General features: G+C 40.4%; 1 protein-coding gene across 11 annotated transcripts in view; it reads left to right on the top strand.

The window, feature by feature from the left end:
* Positions 1 to 1,782: 1,782 nt before the first annotated feature.
* BMAL1 (basic helix-loop-helix ARNT like 1) overlaps positions 1,783 to 20,749 on the top strand; it is a 50,810-nt gene continuing 31,843 nt past the window's right edge. The window contains exons 1-2 of one of the 11 annotated variants that reach the window (XM_050711256.1): positions 1,812 to 1,891; positions 2,863 to 3,133. The gene's annotated coding sequence lies outside the window, so the exon portion shown is untranslated. Of the gene's footprint in view, positions 1,892 to 2,862; positions 3,134 to 3,340; positions 3,560 to 11,761; positions 11,887 to 20,749 lie in introns of those variants that run through there. The other 10 variants (XM_050711257.1, XM_050711251.1, XM_050711252.1 and 7 more) reach the window with 10 other exon arrangements.

Genomic DNA, 20,749 nt, shown 5'->3' with positions numbered 1-20,749 from the left:
TCCATCCTCTGAAATACTAATTAAATTCTGTATATTTTTAATGAAGTAAAAGCTCTGAAAGTGTTTTGACCTCCATTAAGTTTGAATCCAGATAAAGACACAAATTCTTCTTCCTGAGCCATCCGTAAAGACTGAACAAGTAGTGCAGAGAAGTATTCAGAATTTCTTAACACTCTGGCCTTAACCAAGTTTTCCTCATTAGATCCTTCTTCCTGTTCCTGTTATGCTGCCAAATATTGGATTGCCAACTCTTGTGAGTTCCTATTAAGTCTCAGAATATTAATTGGTGTTCTTAGAGACCCTGGGGCTGAAATCTATGGATTGTATCAGAACTTTTTTTTTCCTGAAATAAGTTTCTACCTTCTGAAATGATTACAAAGGTTGTAAGGATGAAGAACTGTTTTTAAAAGTACAAAAGGATGCAGACACATGGAAACGTCAACATTTATTGCATTATATTTAATTTTATGATTTTTAATGCTCAAATGTGGAAATATTGTGGTAGGAGTAAGTATACACTCTTTAAATTGGCAAGCGTTTCCACAAACAAAAGCAGAAAAAAATAATATTTGCCTGGCTCATGTGTTGTAATTTCTCAAGAATTTGAAGAACCATGAAAGGAATGAGTAAGCAATAGCACATTGAGACAAAGCTTTTGTTTTACATATGTTTGAGCCAGCCACACATGAACTGTGACAGACTATAATAAATAGAACAGCACTGCGACTTTTTTTTTTTTCATCAGTCTGCAAACAGCACCAAGCTTATAAGTGGGTTGAAGCACGTCACGAGCTTTGTGAAACACGGTGATAAATATAAGTCTTTCTGGGTTTTGTAACATATAGACGGAACAAGAAGTTCAGGTATTCAAGTCACTAAGTCATGCAAACTTTCTATGAGCTATAGATACTCCTACTGCAGGTAAGATTATAACTTGTATGTCACAGTAAATTTCCAAGAGTCAAATTGAGGAAGAGATTTGATGGAAGGGTAAAACAGGGAAGTTAATATTGCATATCAGAAAATCTATAAGCAAAAAGCAGGTGTTTAAAATGTACAGCAGCTGGATCCACCGTTTGTTGCTAACACACACAGCTTATCTTGGACATATTTTGGAAGACATTAAAAAATAAACACGTAAAATAATATCAACAAGCTACATTACAAGCACTCATGCTCCAAAGACTCAGAGATGTGTCTCCCTGTATCTCTAACTGGGGTCACAAACCATGCTTCAGAGAAAAGATAACTAAAACATCAAAGAAATAATTTGGCAGGTTACTGCCAAAGCAGACTACTTTTTGAGCATGTAACTGGATATCTAGAACAAAATTAATGAAAAATTGCAGATTCTAAAGTGAATCCCCTGATACATAGCCTCGTTATACCTTAGGTAGGCTGCATTTGATGAAGAACATACCCCCTACTCTTCTTGATACAACGTCATAAATCTAAGCGTAGGAAAGTGGCTACTGTACTATTCAACCATGAATGGAGTACAGAAAAGCAATAGGTTGGAACACAGTCTAGTTGTTCCTATTAATAATCACAATTTTCAGTACAATCACCACATAACAGATGCTCCTCCTGTTTCTACATCATAAAATGAAGCCAGATATGAATCCAAATTCTTTATGTGTAAGTATGGTGTAACCATTCACGCTTATATAGCTAAGGAGGCAGCTACATTTCTGATCAAAGAGCAATTTACTACCTTCTCTAAAAACAGAACAAATTCTGAAAATTAGGTCAGAGTTGACTGGATGAGGAAATGCTTCTGCTATTGAAACGGAAGCTCCTGTGCACCATGCACACGACAGAGCTGGTCTTTCTAGCAGGTTCCAGTTTGCAGTATCATCTCAGTTTCAAGTGCCTCTTCAAGAATTACCCTGTAAGTAAAAAATATCCTACCTGTGCTCAGGTTTTACCCCTTCTATCTGCTTTTTGTGTTTATAAACACATGGTATAAGGGTGATGCAAACTCCTTCCTGGTGATAGTAGTGGAACTCAGATCTCATTAAGCTTCAAATTGTGATTTCTTAGCTCTTCAGTGATAAACTCTGCACCCTTAAAATGTTAAAGGTATAACAGCTCTCTATAAAATGCCTTATTGACCTACAGAGATAAATTCCCTGCACTGAACTTTAAAATAAAATTTTAAAGAAAGTAGCGGAACAGGATTGGTATAGATCATCATATGCTGAAAACCAGAATTTGATTAACCAGATGCTCTTACTTCCTTCAATATCTCATGAATAGAAACTACAGTATAAAAACAATTCAAAACAATCATTTACTGGGAAATATGACATATGGCCTGCTAAGTTGCTTTCCTACAGAAATAACTAAAGATCATTACTCTTGGCATCGTTCCCTACAACAGTGACTGGGCTCATTAAAGCAGCCGCTATGTGACTGAATGAATACTGAAGATTATTTCTGCAGGTGGGTAGAAACAACAATGGAAACTACTTGTGAGAAAGAAGTAGTCAAGGAGATTTCTCCACCTCCATAACTTCTGTGCACTAAAGCAAAGCAAAACAGCAAAACGGTTGCTAAAACAAGATGCGTTTTCTTCTTTTTCTTTCATGGTATACATTTTCATTTGGCTAACATATTTCATTTACACTGTCCTGCTGAAGGGCTGTTCACTGAGCAAGGCTATTCTGATGGGGGCAGGAGGTACGCGTCCAGCAGGGGCTCCTTGGTGCCTGTGTTTAGTCCCAATTAAGTGGAAACTAAACCTTAATCCTGTCACGGGATGTGTGCACATTCCGTGATAGTGGGATGGAACAACCCCTGCTGCACTGTGATGTTGGTAGTAGTACAGCCCGAGCTTTTTCAGCGGTGTTTTCTTTACAGATGTACGACAAACACCTGTGGCGTGGCAGCACAGGACAGGAAACGTCAATCACAATGTGGCACCGATAACGAGATGTAGCGATGGTACAACCACACACGTGCTGGCGTTTGAAACCAACCACGCTATGGTTATGTTCCTGCAACACACCCCTGCGCGTGCCAGCGCTGCTGCATAGACTCTCTGAATTCAGGCTGCCCGAAGGCGCTCGGTGCTTCGCCGACCTGTACACTGACCTTGTCAGCCTGCCGCTCACAGCACTGCGGCGGCCCGGTAGGACGGCAAGGGAGGGGAGGGGAGAAAATGGCGGAGCTGGGAACGAGCACGAGCCGCTCCCGCCGCCCCGCCGGGCACCCGCGGCCAACAGCACCAACCGCCGCGCCGCCACATCCGGGCCCTCGCGCCTCCGCCCGAAGGGGCGGGACCAAAGCGCATAGACGCCTCGCCGATTGGCTGGCGCTCCGGGAGGGCCCGGCTGTTAGCCGATTGGACGGGGCCGCCGGGGAGCCGCTCGCCCGTTGGCGGGCGGCCGCGTCCGGTGCGGGGCCGGCGGAGGGTGCCATTGGCTGGAAAGTAGGTTAGTGGTGCGCCGCTGGGTGGCGAGCCAGGCAGAAAGTAGGTCACGGACGGGGCTGCTGCGCCGAGCGCCTCGCCGACCGACGGCTGCACCCCCGGCCCGGGCGGGGCGCGGTGCCGGCGGTGAGCCCCGGCGGGCGGGCGGGTGGGGGGCGGCGGGAGGGAGGGCGGGTGGGCCCCGGCCCAGGAGACGGCGCCCCCCGGAGGGCGAGCGGAGGCCGGCCCGGCAGCCGCCCGCTGCCCCCGCCCCGCCCCGCCCCGCCCCCGGCCGACCGGGGGGCGGCTGGAGGCGGGGGGCTGCGGCTCGGGCGGGTCGGGCCGGGCCGGGGCCGGGGCCGGGGCTGGCGGGGTGGGAGCGAGGCGTGGCCGCTGGCGGCTCCCGGCCGCGGGGGCAGAGCTGCGGCCGGGGCATCCCCGGTGGGCGGAGGGAATGTGACGGTGGCTTCCCAGGATCAGGATTTTGCGGGCTTGTGTTTTTTGGTCTGGTTCGTTTCTTTGTTAATTTCCCGGAGAATCCATTTGCCTTCTTAATGGTCGAAGTTTCTGCTACTCCAGTGCCTCGATTGTGACAGTTCTGGAAAGATTTAGTACTCAAAAATAACAGCGAGGAAACAAGTGGGTGTGTGTGCTTGCTTCTGAAGCAAATAGGCTCACAGTGATTTTTAAGTGTTTGCATGGTATCGGAGGTAGAAAGGGTCAGCTGCAGATAACGATCGTCTTTTAAAATTATTTTTAATCTCTTTATAAAATTGAGTCTAAGTAGAAATTTCTTCAAAACCTTGGCCTTTGAACGTTCAGAATGAAATGTCATTTTAATTTCTTTTCAGTGGGTTAGATAAAGGACCTGCCCTGGACTGTTCAGCCCTCTTTTATCCAAAGGACTTCTTAAGTGGGAGCAACTGATAATACACAGGCTGCAGCTAGGTTTGTAGGGGGAAAAGGAAGGCTGTTTATTTGTTTAACTGTTAGTACTGGCTAAATGTCTCAGTATGTGGTCTTGCAGAAGGCTGAAGTTAAACTCTGCCCCCAAAAGAATGCACATTTTGTGTGTTCTAGGAATATGCAGATGTAAACAGTTATTTGAGCTGTTAGCAACTGTAGACCTCTTGTCCAAATATTTTAAACTGTATTTACGTATTGAGGGGAAAACCTTTACTACTTCTAGGCTTTGTGGGTTTGTACTTCTCATAACCATTCATGATTTTATGTCTACGTATGAAAACAGACTGTAAAATAGCAACAAAATACTGTGGTTAGAGATTAACACGCTGTTTCATCCCATATTTTCTTATGCTGTGCATTTCCATTGCCCGTCCACATGACCGTTGTGCTGGACGGTGCTGTGTAGACTCAAGGCCTGTAAAAGGAGGAGTACATCTGAAGACTGCCTAGGCGAGACAGAAGTACCATAGGAAACTGGGGATAGCTGCTTTGGTTTGAGCTTCCCTACAAGGCCCCTTAGGATGGTGCAGGAGTGTCTGTAAACTACCTGAGCTGTAGCTGGGATTCTGCAAAGCCAGAGCTGAAGGTAGTCGCTGTGCCAAGTCATTACCACCGTCAGCTTCCAGGAAACTTGCTGTGCTTGGGGACCCTTGCTAAGGGTATATGTATCAGGAAGGTAGTGTTTGTAGGGGGACCTTACTGGAGATGTTTTTTTTCCTCCAAATACCTGCTCTCAAAGATTCTTTGGGGAAACAGGGAATAGGAACAAATGAACATTCATTGGATTTCGTTGGCAGCGCTTAGTTACACACAGTTCCTTAACACTATCCAAGACAATGATGACAAAGCTGGGACCTAATGTGATAGCTGCCACCTGCGTGCTGCAGATGAATAAGAACATTTTTAAAAAGCAAATTGCTCTCAAGCACACTAGAAATACATAGAAACATGCAGGTTAATTGATTTAGATGAACACAAAAGCACTGTATTCATGCTCAACTTCAATGTTTTGTTTTCAACACAGAGCCAGTTGTCTGTGCGCTAATGCTTTGACAGGAGGTACAGGAAAACCTGAAAGAATACGTAGTTGTTAGGTCAAGCAAGGTGAATTTGATGGATCCCATAGTGCCTTTTTTTTCTCCTAGTTCTGTCATGTGTACACTTTTTCACTTTTATCATCAGTTTGCCCATAGTGTACTTCGGAAAGAGGACAGAAAAGCAGTAAAAAGCAGCTAGCTATATCTCCAAGTATTAGAAAGTTTAAAGTTCTCTGAAAAGTTAATTTTCTTCAACAGAAAATGTGTAAAGGCATATGTAAATGATTGCAAAGAGAAGCCCAGAATAAATACATATTTTTAAGCTTGCGTAGCTTCCTTGTTCTCAGTAAGTCTACAGAATGCAAAGAATACTCAAGATTTCTCTTTTTAATATCTCAAATGTGGTTTGAAACTTTCACTTTGACTGTTGTCATACTTACAAAACGTGGGACCAAAGTAATTGGTTTAGATAAATGTAATAACTGAGATGACAACGAGTGAACTCAGCAATGACTTTTACAGTTAGTTGTTGAAACCTCTGATCATACTGTAGATGTTAGGGTCTGTGTTTTGGACGTGCTTGAAGAAGCAAAGAAGGTATTTTGCGGCTATTTCAAAAGTGCTGAAGAAGCTTTGAGGCTCGGTCTTGCAGTAGGTTTTAGACAGTGGACTGAAAAAACAGAGGAGAACTATACTCTGCTTCTTGTGGTTACGCACACGCATGTGTATTGGTGGTTGTCCTGCATTGTAATTGTAAATGTGTTCCATGTTTAGTCAGATCAAATGTAAGGTGGTCATCTGGGTGGTTTAAACACCAACAAAACAAACCCAAAAATCTGTGTATGGCTTTTGTGTATTCCTATAGTGTTAATTAGGTGAGACCCAAGACACTTGGGTGAAACAAAGCACGACATGGCGCACTTAACAAAATGAAAATGCTTTTGCTTTAAAGATTTAGTGTATTGAGTTATATCCCAGTCATGATTATCAAATTGTTCTTACTTGTAGCTAATCACTTTGAATATTGTCAAATAACCTGTGGTGTACGTTTAAGTGAATTTCCTATTGAATGAGGTGGATGTCAAGGCAGATAAGCTCACTAGCATGAAGTGCACATTGCACCTGCGTTTTTTACCTCAATTCATTGGAAAACTTCAGTAAGGCTACTTATCCAAAGCCTAGACTTCATCTCCTTGGAAACCTGATCCTTCACCAGATGTTGAGAAATGTAATTTCTTTTCTAATGCATTCTGCAGAAGAATGCAGATCAAAACAGCATCTTCTGGCTTTGATAGTCTAGAATATTTATTAACTAAAAAAATAGTCTGACATTCCAGTCTTTGTCCCAAAGAAGATCAATGGTTTCTGTTGCATTCAGTATTGTTTCTAACTTACTTTAGCTGTTACTATAATTCCTGTAATGTTTGTGTAATTTAATTCAATTCAAGAACTGGCTGATAATGTCGTCTGTGTGTGCACAGTGAAGGACTGTCCATGTTCCCTACCCCTTCTGTGCCTGCAAGGATTCACCTTTCTTCTCTGTGTTCAGATTATCTTTTCTCCCTTGCAGCTGCAAAAAGATATTTCTTAGCCAAGGCATGCAGAATTTGTAACCTTTTCAGCCTCCTGCCATTTGAGAAGCAGTTATTCAATGCCTCTGATGTCAGACACGCTTCTCGGTCGGCTGCTGGTGTCAGAACAACTTGTGACCCTAAGCTGAAGCCATGCTGTGGTTTTGTAGGTTGGTCTTCTGCAGGAATGGTGCCAGTGGGCTACTTATAGAGCAAGAAGTATCACTGGCAGGATTTGGAGTGGTGAAATAACATGCCACATTTCGTGTGGTGGGAGATGCTGATATTCTCTACGAAAAAGCAGCCCATTCATATGAATGGAAGCAGTTCAGGAAGACGGCTGTAGTTTTCATGTTTGTTTTGACAGTATTCTGTTACAAATGTTAGTAGGCTTCTATTTTCCACAGATCCAAGGCGATTTAGTGGCACCTTGTGTAAAGGAATGAACAAACATTGCTAAATCCTTAATGGATATACACACCTACTTGGTGTGGCTGTGATGGAAATATATCTCCCTGTGAGCAGTTGCTGTAACACTGGGGAGGATATGCTTGGCGGTTCCTAAGCGGTGTGTATTGCCATCATGTCTCTCAAATCACTTTAATAGGAAGGCATTTTATAGTAAGTCATATATGCTTATGCAGTTGCAGCTGTTTGCCCTAATTTTCGTGCCAGCTGAAAATACGTTCATGGAATCCATGTATTTTAAAGACTGCACATGGTCCCAGTTCAAGAATACCCAGAAAACTTTGCAGATAATTTTACCCATTTAGGGTTGGCATAGGTTTTGAGGGAGAATGAAATAAAGCTATCAGAGAATTCGGAAATCAGTATTATTCTTGATCTGAAGCATTCTTTGGCTTGGAAACTTCCATCTAGGTGGCTTTGCCTTTTCAAGTTTGTCTAACTTAAAAACAACAAGATCAGAGGGAATTTGGTAGAAATTGCTAAATAGTGCTGTACTGCAGAACAGTAAAGGATGAAGTGTGAAGTGAAAAGTTACATCATAGGAAAAAAAAAAGGGAGAAAATAAACCTAATATGCTTTGATTTTAATGACTTTTGAAGATTTTTGTTCTGTCTTCAGAACTGATTATTTTATTGTTTCCTTGAACTAGTTTGTTCTTGGATTGCTGTGAATGGATTTGTTTTTCTTATGTATGGACTTTTAATGGAGCCTTAGGAAATTCAGGACTTCTCTTCCAATCTGAAGCAAAAAAATATGTATTAAAAAGTAATAAAACGTGTATTCTTCAGGTTGCATCTGTGCATTGTAGTTGTCTTGAGAGTGAAGCAGAATGGCTTTGGCTCAAGTTCTACTTTTATTTTTGCCCTTCATTCAGGGACCTCTGAGAAATATATTTTAAATCCTCCTGAGATCTAGGCTGTATGTTGCAGTTTGGCTATTGGTATATATTAGTTTTAGCATAACCTTTTAAAATCCTATTAAATTTGCTCATAGGCTTGAATGGTTTAACCGTCTTCCAAGAGTAAAATCGGGGGTCCAAAGTATATTGCAAAAAATAAACAAAAAGCCAACAGATGCTAGTCTTTGAGGTTTATGTTAGAATATTTTCTGATCTTGACTTGCCATTGTTGGTTTTTTCATATTGCTGTTTTAGAATCGTTGACTGAGAAACGGGAAGCCTTTCTATTCCTCTGTTGCCTTTCCTAATGTGTTTTGTTGCCAAGCCGTTTCATGTAGTCCTTGCATTTGGGTTTATGAATTCGCTTGTTATAGATGAAATGAATTCAGCGAGGTGTTACTTTTTTTTTTTTTAAGTCAATATCAACACTGTACTCTCAACATATTTAAGAACATTTTTGTGTTATACTCATAATTCCCCAGTTAAGAAAATTACTTAAGTTTGACCTTTTTTTTTTTCCTTAATACTTATATTTTTTTTTTCCTTAATACTCTTTTAAAGCCTTGGAGCAGTAGGGAAACTGCTAACCTGGAGTAATGTATGTTATACTGTAGTTTTAATCTACACCCAGCTTCTTATGGCTTTGTAAGTTTTGAACAGTCTTCATCACCTTAAATTTTAAAAACTAAGTAAAGTTCTATGATGTTAGATGCTGTAAAAAATTTGCAGTTGCAGAACTTTTATTTCAATTAATAGTTTTTGAACAGTATGTAATTTCTAGTGATACGCAAAATTAGGAAATTTTAAATGAATTGTACTACAACACTTCATTCTCACAGTGCCATTTTTAGTGAAAAATCACGTATGAGGAGAAGTATGTGTGTGTAGGAGTAGCACGTTAGATTGGAAGACTTTTATTACAAATAGTGTTGTTTCTACTATTTTTAAAAATTTCTTCTGTTTCTCTTATTTGAAAACATTATTTTGAAGCAATGACCAAACTAGCCACTGAATATTGCAGTTTGCTTATAGAAACTTGTCAAGTGAGTTCAGTGATTTTGTAGAGGTACTTCTCACATAAAAACATTCGACTTGCTGGAACTGCTCTTCTGATAGGCATTTAAAGAATAATCTGTTCAGTAGGCACTGTTGTATAATGCTTGCCTGGTAGTTTGGGTCCAAATTCTGAAAGTTACTTGTATTTTAGAACTATAAGGCCAGCAACAGAATATTCCTGTTTTTAATAGGAAGAGAGAAGTAGGAGAGATGAATTCACACTGGTCTGAGTTTATGCTGGAGTTTTCAGTTTCATCTGGGGTGGAAATCCTGGGGCTTTTGTACATTTATTTATTTATTTTTCCCATCTGGGACGTGCAGCTTGGTCAGCTTGTCTGGCCATAGAACAGTCTGAAGAAAGATGAGTATTTCACTGTTACAACATCTAAAAATCTACTTCATTCTGTTATAGATATCCTCACTATCAATAAAGGGTTCTTAATTACTTAATTTGGCATTATTTATCGAATGAAGTAATTCCCATCCTAATTTATCTGACTTTACTCTGAGACGTTTCTATGGCAAATGCCTGCTTTACTTCCCTACTTGAAGTAGCTCTTTATTCATCTTGCTCTAACACTGTTGTCTTCATCCAGCGTCACAAGATGAGGAAAAAAGTAGAGGAGACCTTTACAACAGTTGGCTGTTGTGATCTACCAGCGCTCGGCCTGCTCTGATTCACATGGGTAAAGTCACGTTGCTCAAGCGGAAGTCTTGATTTAGTTGACATGCTCAACATGTAAAACAGCTTCATCAGCTTCTTCTGTTTAATTGTACTGCAAGTTGGAATCTTTTAGGAAGTTGTCTCTGGACATAAAATCCATCAAAAGCAATCTGAGGCATGTAAGAGATTCCAAACAATGAATGAAGTAGGAACTGATGTTCAGCATTCCTGTTCCTGGTAGAGGTTATCACCTTACCAGCTCAGAGCAGAATTTAGCAGCTGTATGTGGCTGTAGCCACCATGCAAGTTTTCCAGCTGTGTCCCTTATATTCCCCCCAGAATTCGAGTCTGCCAAAGGACTTCTGGGAATCTTTGAAGCACCAGTGTGGGAAATGCCGCTGTTCGGGGCGGTATCACCAGGGCTGTGCTCAGGTACTAGGATGGGACAAAAAGTGAAAACCCATGGCCGGAAACATCTCTCTGCTTTTGGTGCATAGCAAGCATACTGAATGGGGGAATCTGATTTGGCTCAAAGATAACTCCTCACTCCAAGACTGACTTGAGATTACTCAGTTCATTGATACCATACACATCGTGGCTTCAGAAACAGTTGTGGTTTTGTAGGTCAGGAAACAGCACAGCTCACAAAATGAGTAGACCTGGAGGAGAGGTGGTAGAGGCAGCGAGTGTGCAGAATGCTGTTTTAAGTATGTTACAGTGCAACCTGGTTGTGGAAGAAGAGGATCTCTGGCAGAATATTATTGCATTAAGCTGTGTTGGTTAATTTATTCCATGAAATGGAATACATTAAAAAAATAAAATCTGGTTTTGATACTGATAGCTAGGAGCCAGAAAAATAAACAACTTCATACTTTTATCTCTGGAGCTAGACAGTGGAGCTTTCCGCTATTTATTCTGCCATTTTACAAAATTATTTTTATAATGAAAAATAATAATTCAGCTAGACCTCTGACTGTCTTCCCTTTCCACTTACTGGTTCTTGTGCTTCAGGGTTTCTAGATGAACGAATACAGAAGTGTTTCAGATATGCATATCTCTCAGGAGCTCATTTACTATGATCGCTTGACTGTACCAGTGCTGAGTACTCATATGTCCAAGTTGTTGTCAAACTGATAATTTATTTAAAAATGGCAGAGACCCAGCCATGTCTCCAGTTAGGCTTGCCAGGAAACCTGGAGGAAATGAAATATAGGAAGAAGACTAAAAGGAAGATGATCTTCTTTTCCACCAGTACGACAGGTGGTTTGGACTTCAGTACGCTAATTGCATACACCTCTGCTCCCTTTGGGGATGGGGAGCTGTCTGTCTTTACAAAAAAATCTTGGGTTGCTGTTTAGGAATGATTCTCTGTCTTGGCGAAGATCTCATTGTGCTGTAAGTTTGTCTGCACGCTCTGTTTTCTGGAAGCAACACTCTCTAAAACCTACCCAAGGCTTCCATTTAGAGAGATATTGTCCATGATGTAGTTATGAAATAGCCCTTTAGGAGAATTGTCATTTTGTTCAGTGACATGAAAATCTGTTTTCTGTAGGGCTGTGATGTACGCTTTAAAAAAAAATCATAATTTTTTTGTAGTTAATGGAAAATAAGAAAAGCTTTAAGTCAGTAGAGGATGGGAGAATCTGTGCCTGCTACATAAAATTAATTAATGACTATTTATTTTTGTAGTACATATGAACACCAGTAAGGACCAAATAGTTGAACATACCAGAAAGAAGCAGGACCAAAACAATCCTCTGTTCAACAAGAAAGCAAGGGAAAAGTGCCTATTGGTATCTCATTTTCTGTTATTTGTGAGTATAAACATTTGTCTGCTGACTTTTGTTTGGTATCTTTAGAAAGCCTTGTAACTGGTCTCTTAACTGGTCTCTGATTTTTATTTAAACATACGCATATATATGGAAGTTGCCTGTGTGTGGCTTCTTCTTGCTCTTTTCTCTCAGCTCTGTAAATGCTGAAGTGCTTTGTTTGTGTTTTTTTTTTTTGGTGTATGTTTTGTGGTGATGTTTTGGAATAACGGTGTGTTGGCAGCAAATAACACAGGTGCAAGTTCTCAGGGGTGCCTGTAGGAGTGGCTGGCAAATGGGTTTTGGAGAAGTCCAGGAAGCAGAAGAGGGAGCTTTCCTGGTCCTTCAACATCTGGAAGAACCTTGATGGACTAAGAGGTTTCTACTTAAAGAAGAAATATTAGGGATAAATGCAGTTAACGTTAATTTTCATTTCAATTGGTTATTGTAGCGAAGTACCATAGTTTTCCACCTTCAAATACAACAGAGCATATCTTCTTTAACTCCTCCCAGTGATGTAATTTGGATGAGTCTTTTTTTCTTTTTTTTTTTGGCAATAGCATGAAAGTTTCTCTTAAATCATTCTGTATTTTCCACACATCTTTCCAAAAATGTACTCATCGGAATCATTTCCACATCTGATCTAATCATTGTCTTCCACTCTTAAAAGGTGTGGTCAGTTCCTGCTGGCTTCCTGTGTTGTTTTGTGCTTCATTTCAGCTTATCTTCATAGTTTTCACATTCCTGCTTTTTAGTTTGTAAACATCAGCTATCTCAGTAGGATTATTTTGATGTTTTTATGTGTCATTCTAATGCAGAACAAGATTTTTTAAACCAAATGTACCTCAATATTGAATAGTGTTTATACGAGCTCTTTCGTGACTGTGCTCCAATGTAAGAGAGACTGATTTGCTTTAACACAGGTGTTGATTAAAAAAAAAAAGCCTTCTATAAAAAGAGTAAACTTATGCAAAGCAGCAGTTCACAAACAAAATGAGTATCGCTTTTCAGACTCTTTAATACTTCTATTATATTGGAGGTTTTCTGGGCTTATTCTTGCCTGAATGTCCCTACAGAAATTAACCCATGTGTTCTCTTGCTGGTTTACCATAGCAAGTTATATGGCCCTGTACTGGTGAGCTCATTGTCTCTCCCTCTCCTTTGTACAATGCTGGTGTCTGATTCCCTGAATCTCCATGCTGTGATGTATGCAAAGTTGTAGATTTTGCTGTTGTTGGCAGGGATAGTGTGACTCTATTTTGCATCTCTGAAGAGTTCAGTGTGAGGTTGGGTAAGTGCCAGTGCTACATGGGAGAAAACAGCTGAAAGATGAAGCTGGGGGTTAACATCTCTTGCAATCACACTGTCAATAACAGAGGTGTAAACATTTAGATTTGCAACTTCTCATCTAATAAAAAATATACGAGTTGTCACATGAATCCCACAAAGAGAGGTCTATACTGTTAAAAGCCCATGTATTAAATAAACTAGTTAACTGATTCACGCAATTACTGATCTAAGCAGGGATTAGTCAGTAGTATTGTTTCTGGCAATTTCTACCTGGGTTTGTTCTTGACGTTACTCTATTCAGGATCCTTATTAATCACATAAGGGTGGAAGGTACTGTTACTGCTGGGAGAGCCGAGTGGAGCAGGTTGGTCTGTTTAATTATCACTCCAACAGCCTATGTTGTTTGATAAGATCTTGCTTAAGAAATACATGCGCCATTTCTAACTAGTTGCCAAATGGTCACGTGTCTGTATATTACACTTAGGAGATGACGACAGTCTTGGAAAGCTTGTTTTGTTTGAAGTGACTGGGAGGATTTTATTGACTGGCTGTTCCCAGTGCTGCGTTACAGAGAGGTGGACAAATAAATTTTTGAGTTAGTAAGGAAGGATATCAAGCTGGACTAAGGTAGCTTAATCTCTTTATTAATTAATCCTGATATTAAATTTGTTCTAACTTTAAAACTTTCCTGTACTTCAGAAAGTTTATAGAAAACTGAAAAGGATTCAAGAGAGAAACTGTGTTTTGCAAATACAACCTTACAGTGGGAGATCAAAGAAACATGACGGTTTAGTTACGGGAAGAAAAAGCAATTCATTGAATTCATCCTTCGGTTGATTATGTGACAGAGGTACCTGGCAGCAGAAAATGAAATGAGGTTCAGTAGCTGATGGCTAACCTACTCGAATACAGACTAGAAAGGCTGACAGTTTTGAACAAGAGGAACTAAGCTTTGAAACAGAAAAGATGGGAGGAGGGTAAGAGATTCTTGCAACCTATCAGTTGATCTGGGATATCTTTCCAAAATAAACTTTGGCCTGAATTACAGCATATCAGTTTGTTTTATAAAATAGCAAATGAGGTTGTTTGCTGCCTATTGCAGAGGAGATCAGAATACATGATCATAAAGGGGAACATATCTAACCAAATCTGGTATCAGTATTAAGATAAAAATTGTATGCTTTTCTCTAAGTTGCTTTGTTCTTGAGCAGAAGGAAGCTGAGGAGGACACAGCTTTAACCAGACTGTGAATGAAGGGAGGGCTAGGAAGACTTGCAGCAGAGAAGGAGAACACCTGCAACGACTCTTGTAACCGTTCTACAAAACAACTTAAAAGTTAGAAGGCTAAAAATATTACTGGGGATATTCATACTGGTATTCAGAAAAGCATGGGTAAAGTGGAGTATCTTAGAGGTTTTTGTTCAGCAGTACTAGAAAACAAGGCAAACCTTGCTTTGAAGATAGCTGAATGGGCTTTAGCAGATATCCTTAAAAACACTTCAGTGGAGCACCAGATTAGCTAGTGAGGGAAAAATACATGCAAAAAAGTATGTATTTCTCTAGTAAGTGTGGGCAAGCTTAATGCACATGACTCTAGATCATGCGTTGAAGTGAACATTGCAGAAAAATAGGACCGTGAAAAAAGAAATATTTGTTTCTAGTGATTAATATGTTATCACCTGAAAGATGGGATTCTTTTCTACTCCAAGCCTTTTTGTCGTTCCCCCCCCCAGTGTTATCAGTAACAGTTTCCCCTATTTTGCTGGCTTCTTTGGCCTCTTTAAAAAGAGAATTGTGAGCTGTAGTCAATGATTTGAAATTTCGTTTAATACTGTAGGCTAGACTTCCATAGAGTGGAGAGCTGTGTAGTAACTCAAGTGCTTAGGCTAGTGAAGAATGGGACAGTCGTCCTGTGTTTGGTTTGGGTAGTTTGTGCCTAATGACTTTTACATGGTATTTTACGTGCTATTCCTTTTAGGCACTGTATCCAAATGTAGTTGTCTGAACTGGGTTTTAAATTCCACTTATGAAAGCAAGCACACAACGTATAAATCTTGTTTCCTATATTAGACTATTATTTCTGGTAAGGTAAGCTTTTACCTTAGCGTTGCTGAACTGTATTTACCAAGTACTGAATTTAAATCTTCCACCTGGCGTTAAGTGATATTCTGCAGCTGACTGCAGGTTAGCTGATGTAAACCTGAGATTACCTCGAACAGTTTTTTGGGAATGTTGTGAGAATAATTTACATTTTTGCTATGGATATTTGTGAAAGAATGTTACGTCATCCTTGAAAGTAGAAGTTTTCCTTGAATACTTAGAAATCGAGATAACAATAATAATATATCTTCACTAGTACAAGAAGAAGGTAAAAGTTGCATGCTGTAACGCAGACCCGATTACTGTAAAGTCCTGCCTCAAGCAGTGGCTGTGAGTGGCCTGGCAAAGAGGAGGATTAGGACAAGCGTAGGCCCCAGTTATCTTCAGACTTCCTGAGCCAGTCTTGGGATCCCTCAGCACTGTTCCTTTCTGTGAGCTGGTCTCACCTCTCTTTGGCAACCAGGTGAACATTTAGCCTTCAGGTTATTTGCCCGGGAGTTTCCACAGTCTTCCAGCTCACGTGTGAAGGGCTGCGCTGTTTTTAACCTTTCAACCAAGCTGTGTTTGTCCCTGTGACATTTGATCATTTTGTAGACCTTGGTCTCAGCTGCTTTCTAAGCTGAAGAGTACTAGCTTACTTGATTGTTCCTTGTACAGAAATCATTGCCTATCTTGTTCTACTGAGTGAAGCTGGAAAGTTTTCCATTTTCTAATAAATTTAATTGCTGTGGATTTGTTGGATGGTATCCAAGTCGTCCTCTGTACTGTTCAGGAGCTGTAAATAATTATGAGCATTTGTAAGTGGTAGCCAAGGGACTGCGTTATTAATATTTGGTACAGATCTGCTTGTGGAATAAGATCATCTAAACCAACTTAAACTTTCTGTGGAGGAATGTGAACTGTCTAGTGATCTTTCCTAGGTCCTATGGGATTGGGCTGTGTAGGCAGTGGAGTGCTATTCTGTAATAGAACAATGGGCTGGAAAAGCTTCTGCTTGCAACTGTCAGTTGGATGTCTGCTTTCTCTGCCTTGTATCTCCTCTTCATCTGGGGGGAAGGAGCCGCCGCTCCCTGCAGCGGGTGGGTAGGTGTTTGACCCAAGCAACAGCAAGCAAAACACAAGCAAACAAAACCAACAGTCTTCACTTTTTACCAAGAGTGCTTTTGTGTTTTGTTTTGTTTTCTGAATGAGTTTTCTTTCTCTTCTACCCATGTTTGCTGTTGGCAGGAGTTTTGATTATTTTTTTATTTTTTTAATGTGCATGACATACTGTTTTTCCCCACTTGCTCTATTTTTATTTTTATTTTTTAAACAGTCAAGATGTCTGTATAGCTTAAGGGCCCTGTTAAGTGAATTCTGAATTCCCGGTGTTCTCTGATTGTTACTCTGCCTTTATTTAGGGCTGTCTTGGTTTGGTGGTGAGAGACTTTGTTCTAAATATAACAGCAATTTTAAAATGCTTTTTCAGTTCTGCATGTAATGTAAAAGGACACATTCAAACTTGACTGTTAATTTCAAATAGAAACCATAGTCTTAAAATCCTGCCTGGAAAAATACAAGTCTTAGATGTATCTCTGGCAAGTGAATGTCACTGCTTTGGAAATTTGCTTCTTCTCAACATCAGCATTAATGTATAGACATGCAAAAAAAGGAATGTGGTTCATCAGCATTTTCTGTCAAGGGCTTTCCTATTGCTTTATGGCTTTCACAGGAAAATAAAATTCATGCTCACACTGAAGCAATGAACACACAGTGGATAGGAAGCCTCCTCTAGCAAGCCTATACATTCGTAAGTTGTCATTCACAACAGAACAAGTTCCTGAAACAGAGAAAATGTCACAGTGCAGGTGTGGATTAGTAGAAGAGATCAGCACACCTTGCCTTACTTAAACCATGTGGGGATTTGCATGTGAAAACAAATCCTGCTGTGAGTAAGCTGCAAGAGCAGTTGAAGGATGTAACAGGGATATTTTAATTCACTGCGGTTGAAAGGGACAGTTCTGCTCCTTCTTATCTCCTGGCATGTCTCACCCCCTTCCTTTGTGGTACTTCTGGGTATCATCTGACCTTTCTGTAGGATGGTCCAGCTTGTTAACCTCACAGAAGACTGTGCTTTCTGTCAAGTTGTTACTCAGCCAGATGAGCAGATTGATTGGACACATTGTGCAGACAGGCTCTGGGGACTGTGCAAAGTCTGTGCTAGAGCACTGGAGGGAAATCTGGGGGAAGGGAGACAAGGAAGAGAACAAAAAGGGAGCAAAGGCACTCCTGTGGCAGTAAGATGTTACAGCAGCTATTCTGTAAAGCTGCTGTGAAGTTTTCGGTATGTGATGCTTATCCTGAGCTAGACAAATACAACTTTCCAAAGCCGTGCAGCTTTTGATGAGGTACATACAATTCTGGACATCATTGTGTAAGACAAGAAATATTCTGCTTGGTTTCTCCCTAAATTATCACTTGTTTTGCTCCTCTGAGTCTTTCATTGAATACTGTGATTGAAGCCTGACAAGCCAGACTTTTCTGGGTGTTGGCTTTAGTGAAATGCGCATTGTGGGGTACTTGGGGCTCACTTTGGAGATGCGTCCCACTGCACAGAAGTTCCAGTTTATCCCAGTAAGAGAGAAGGGAACGCAAAAAGCTGGTGCTGCAGAGAGGTGGAAGAAGCCAAGAGTGTATCACCTATTGCATTCAGTATTTAACATGATGACACATCTAACTTTATTTTTTATGTCCTGTTAAAGGACTTCTCTTAATAGTCATTTTGGTTTCACAGTCACTTGAATCCTGTGGAAGTATAGGGCCTAAAGGAGGTGTCCTGAAGTTGGGCTTGCCCTGTCCTGTGGCAATACTAGTGTTGGCTGGGCAACTGGTTGGCTTGTCTTCAGCCACAGCAATTCTTCTGGTAATGATCTGCATAAGTATCAGTGCAGACCCTAGGGAAGTGCTGGGAACTTGCCCTACTTCTCAGTGTTCACTGGTGCTGCACTTTGTAGCTGCTTTTTGTGAATCTCTCTGAAGAGCAGAGTATCAGATAATGCCTCAGTATGAGCTGTCATAACTTTGAAGTGCTGCCTTTCTCAGCATTAGAGGCAGATCACTCATTTAAAAAATGGGATTTCAGGAATGGGAGAGGCTGTTGTTTTTGAAACATTGAGCAAGTCTGAAAATGGTATGTGTATCTTTTCTTTCTTGATGCTTGTGTCTTACATTCAGGTGCTGAATTGTCGCAGTGTCTCGGTTTTTACTATTTGGGTATGGATTTCAGTGGTAAATTGCGTGAGTACAGGAAATGAAATTGTTAAACACTAATATAAATGATAAGCTTATTGTTGCTCCACATAAGTCAAAGGGGAATCAAGATATATGGACAAGTAGCAAGTAGCTGGGGCTACTTCCATGAATGTGTGCGCGCATGGGGAGGGTTGTTTTCTTAAAACTTGGAGTTTGTAAATAATTATAAGTTGTAAACTTCTCCATTTCCACACACAAACCTTGTTAACATAACACTTGGTAAGCTGTCATTGTATGTTCTCCTGCACTTTTTTTTTCTTTTGGAGACTACCTACTCATATACTTAACAAAAAAGCTGTGATGTCTTTCTGCCCCAAAAATAGTGGGAGAATAAAAATGAAGCTGAGCCTCTAATATAGTACTGAAGTAGTCAGAAGGAAGAACTACTGGTGTTCATATGGGTCTGGTGCATATGTGTTTGACAGCTCATTTTGTGTAAAGTTAAGTTAAAAAGAACTTTTGATAAACCAGTGGGGAAAAATAAACCTCACAGAGATATGCGTGCTAGACGAACAGTTGGGTGGGGAATACCCTCAGCTTGGTTCCAGGCAGGCTGAAAATATCTTGCTTTTCCCAAGGCTTTCTTTAGGACCAAAGGGAAACTGACAGCCTGTCAACTTTTCTTTGTGCTGAGAGCAGGGACTGCTTCTTCCAGCCAGAGATGGAATTTAACAGGACCAAAGGGACTGTGAAAACCTGGAAATGAAAGTGTAAGGTATAAATATAACCCATGCCTACACTCCTTTTAGTGATATTTTTGCCCTTTTGTTTCCATGCTTCGTTCTCTGAAGATACAAACTCTGTTTTCGACCTGTTTTCTATTAGTTACAGTTTGCTTGGCAATAGGTTTCTGAATGAAAGGTCTCACGCGTGCCAAATGTGTTTGGGTTTGTTGTAGTAATAATGTGACTGGAAAACAGAATCAATTGTATGCAGTATGTCTGACGGTGTTCAGAACAGGTGATCTGAACCAAAGGAAGATCCAGGAAACTAGGTTTGTCACCTTAATTAATGCAGAATAGAAGTAGCGTGTAGTGGCTCAGCCTGTTAAACTGACAAATGGCTGACATCCCTGAATGCAAAAACTTGAAGAGTCAAGTGAGGAGACATTACATAGGTAGTATTAGACACACCAGAGCTTGAATGTGTTGTTGACTTTTTTTTTTTTTTTTTTTTTGCATACAGTTCTCCAGTATGAGGAAGGGACAAGAAAATAAAAACCTGATGAAAGTACACGGACAGATTCTGAGATCTGAAGCTGGGGTAGCTAACAGAGTACTGAAATAGTGCTTTGCCAGTGGAAAAAAAGAGTAGTGGATTGAGCTGAAGTTTGTTCTCACTTGAGTCTTTAAATCAAGGCATCCTATTGCAAGCTATATTAAAGCACACGCCGAAGTTAAAAGCTTGAGGAAGAAATCCTAGAATGGGTTTTGTAGTATACTATACCACAGATCAGACTGGGTGTCAGTATTAGGTGTCTGAAATACATACAGTTTCTGCCCTTTAAGTAAATGAGAAAGTGTTAGAAGACTGATGCTTCATATGGAGACACTTTAGAAAACACATTTCATAGAACTTTGTGTGAGGATTTTGTTTTATTGCCATTGAAAGACAACTTTGATGATGATGCACTGCAGGCAAAATACTTGCCAAAATGTGAGGATACAGGAACTTCACTGAGCCACAGAAAGGAAATCTTAAACTCACCCAGAGCATATCATGGTCATCATAATAGTTAAAATGAACAATCAGGCTTCACGACATTATTAAGCTCTAAATTAGAAGACTTGTATTTAACTGTGTGAAACTTAGCTTATTCAGTTTGGATAACTGGAGGGTGCAGATATCCTTAAAACATGTACCTGAAGCATCTCTCTGCAATAAGTCGGTTCTCATCTGTAGGAGTAAGATGAAATCTGGAAACAGAAAGCTGCATCTTTTAGAGTGCAAGTGCAAAGCAGGCATTGCCAGTTGTGCATTAACAATGCGTTGATTTGTAAGTTGTGGGAACACAAGGAGTGAGTTAAGTAGCTTACCTACTTTTCTCATATGCTTCTCCTGCTCTGGAAATGTCAGTCCGGGTTGTGTACTGTCCTCCTAAGGAAGATTTTTTTTTAATTTCTGCTTTGAAGTTGACTGCACACTGCAGCACAAGATAAGACATTTTGTTGACAGTTCAGAAGCAATG

This window comes from Cygnus atratus, chromosome 5 (assembly GCF_013377495.2).
Source record: "Cygnus atratus isolate AKBS03 ecotype Queensland, Australia chromosome 5, CAtr_DNAZoo_HiC_assembly, whole genome shotgun sequence".
In the NCBI taxonomy this organism is placed as follows: Eukaryota; Metazoa; Chordata; class Aves; order Anseriformes; family Anatidae; genus Cygnus; species Cygnus atratus.
The sequence above is the reverse complement of the archived record's forward strand: the minus strand, read 5'-3'. Positions and strand labels throughout refer to the sequence as shown.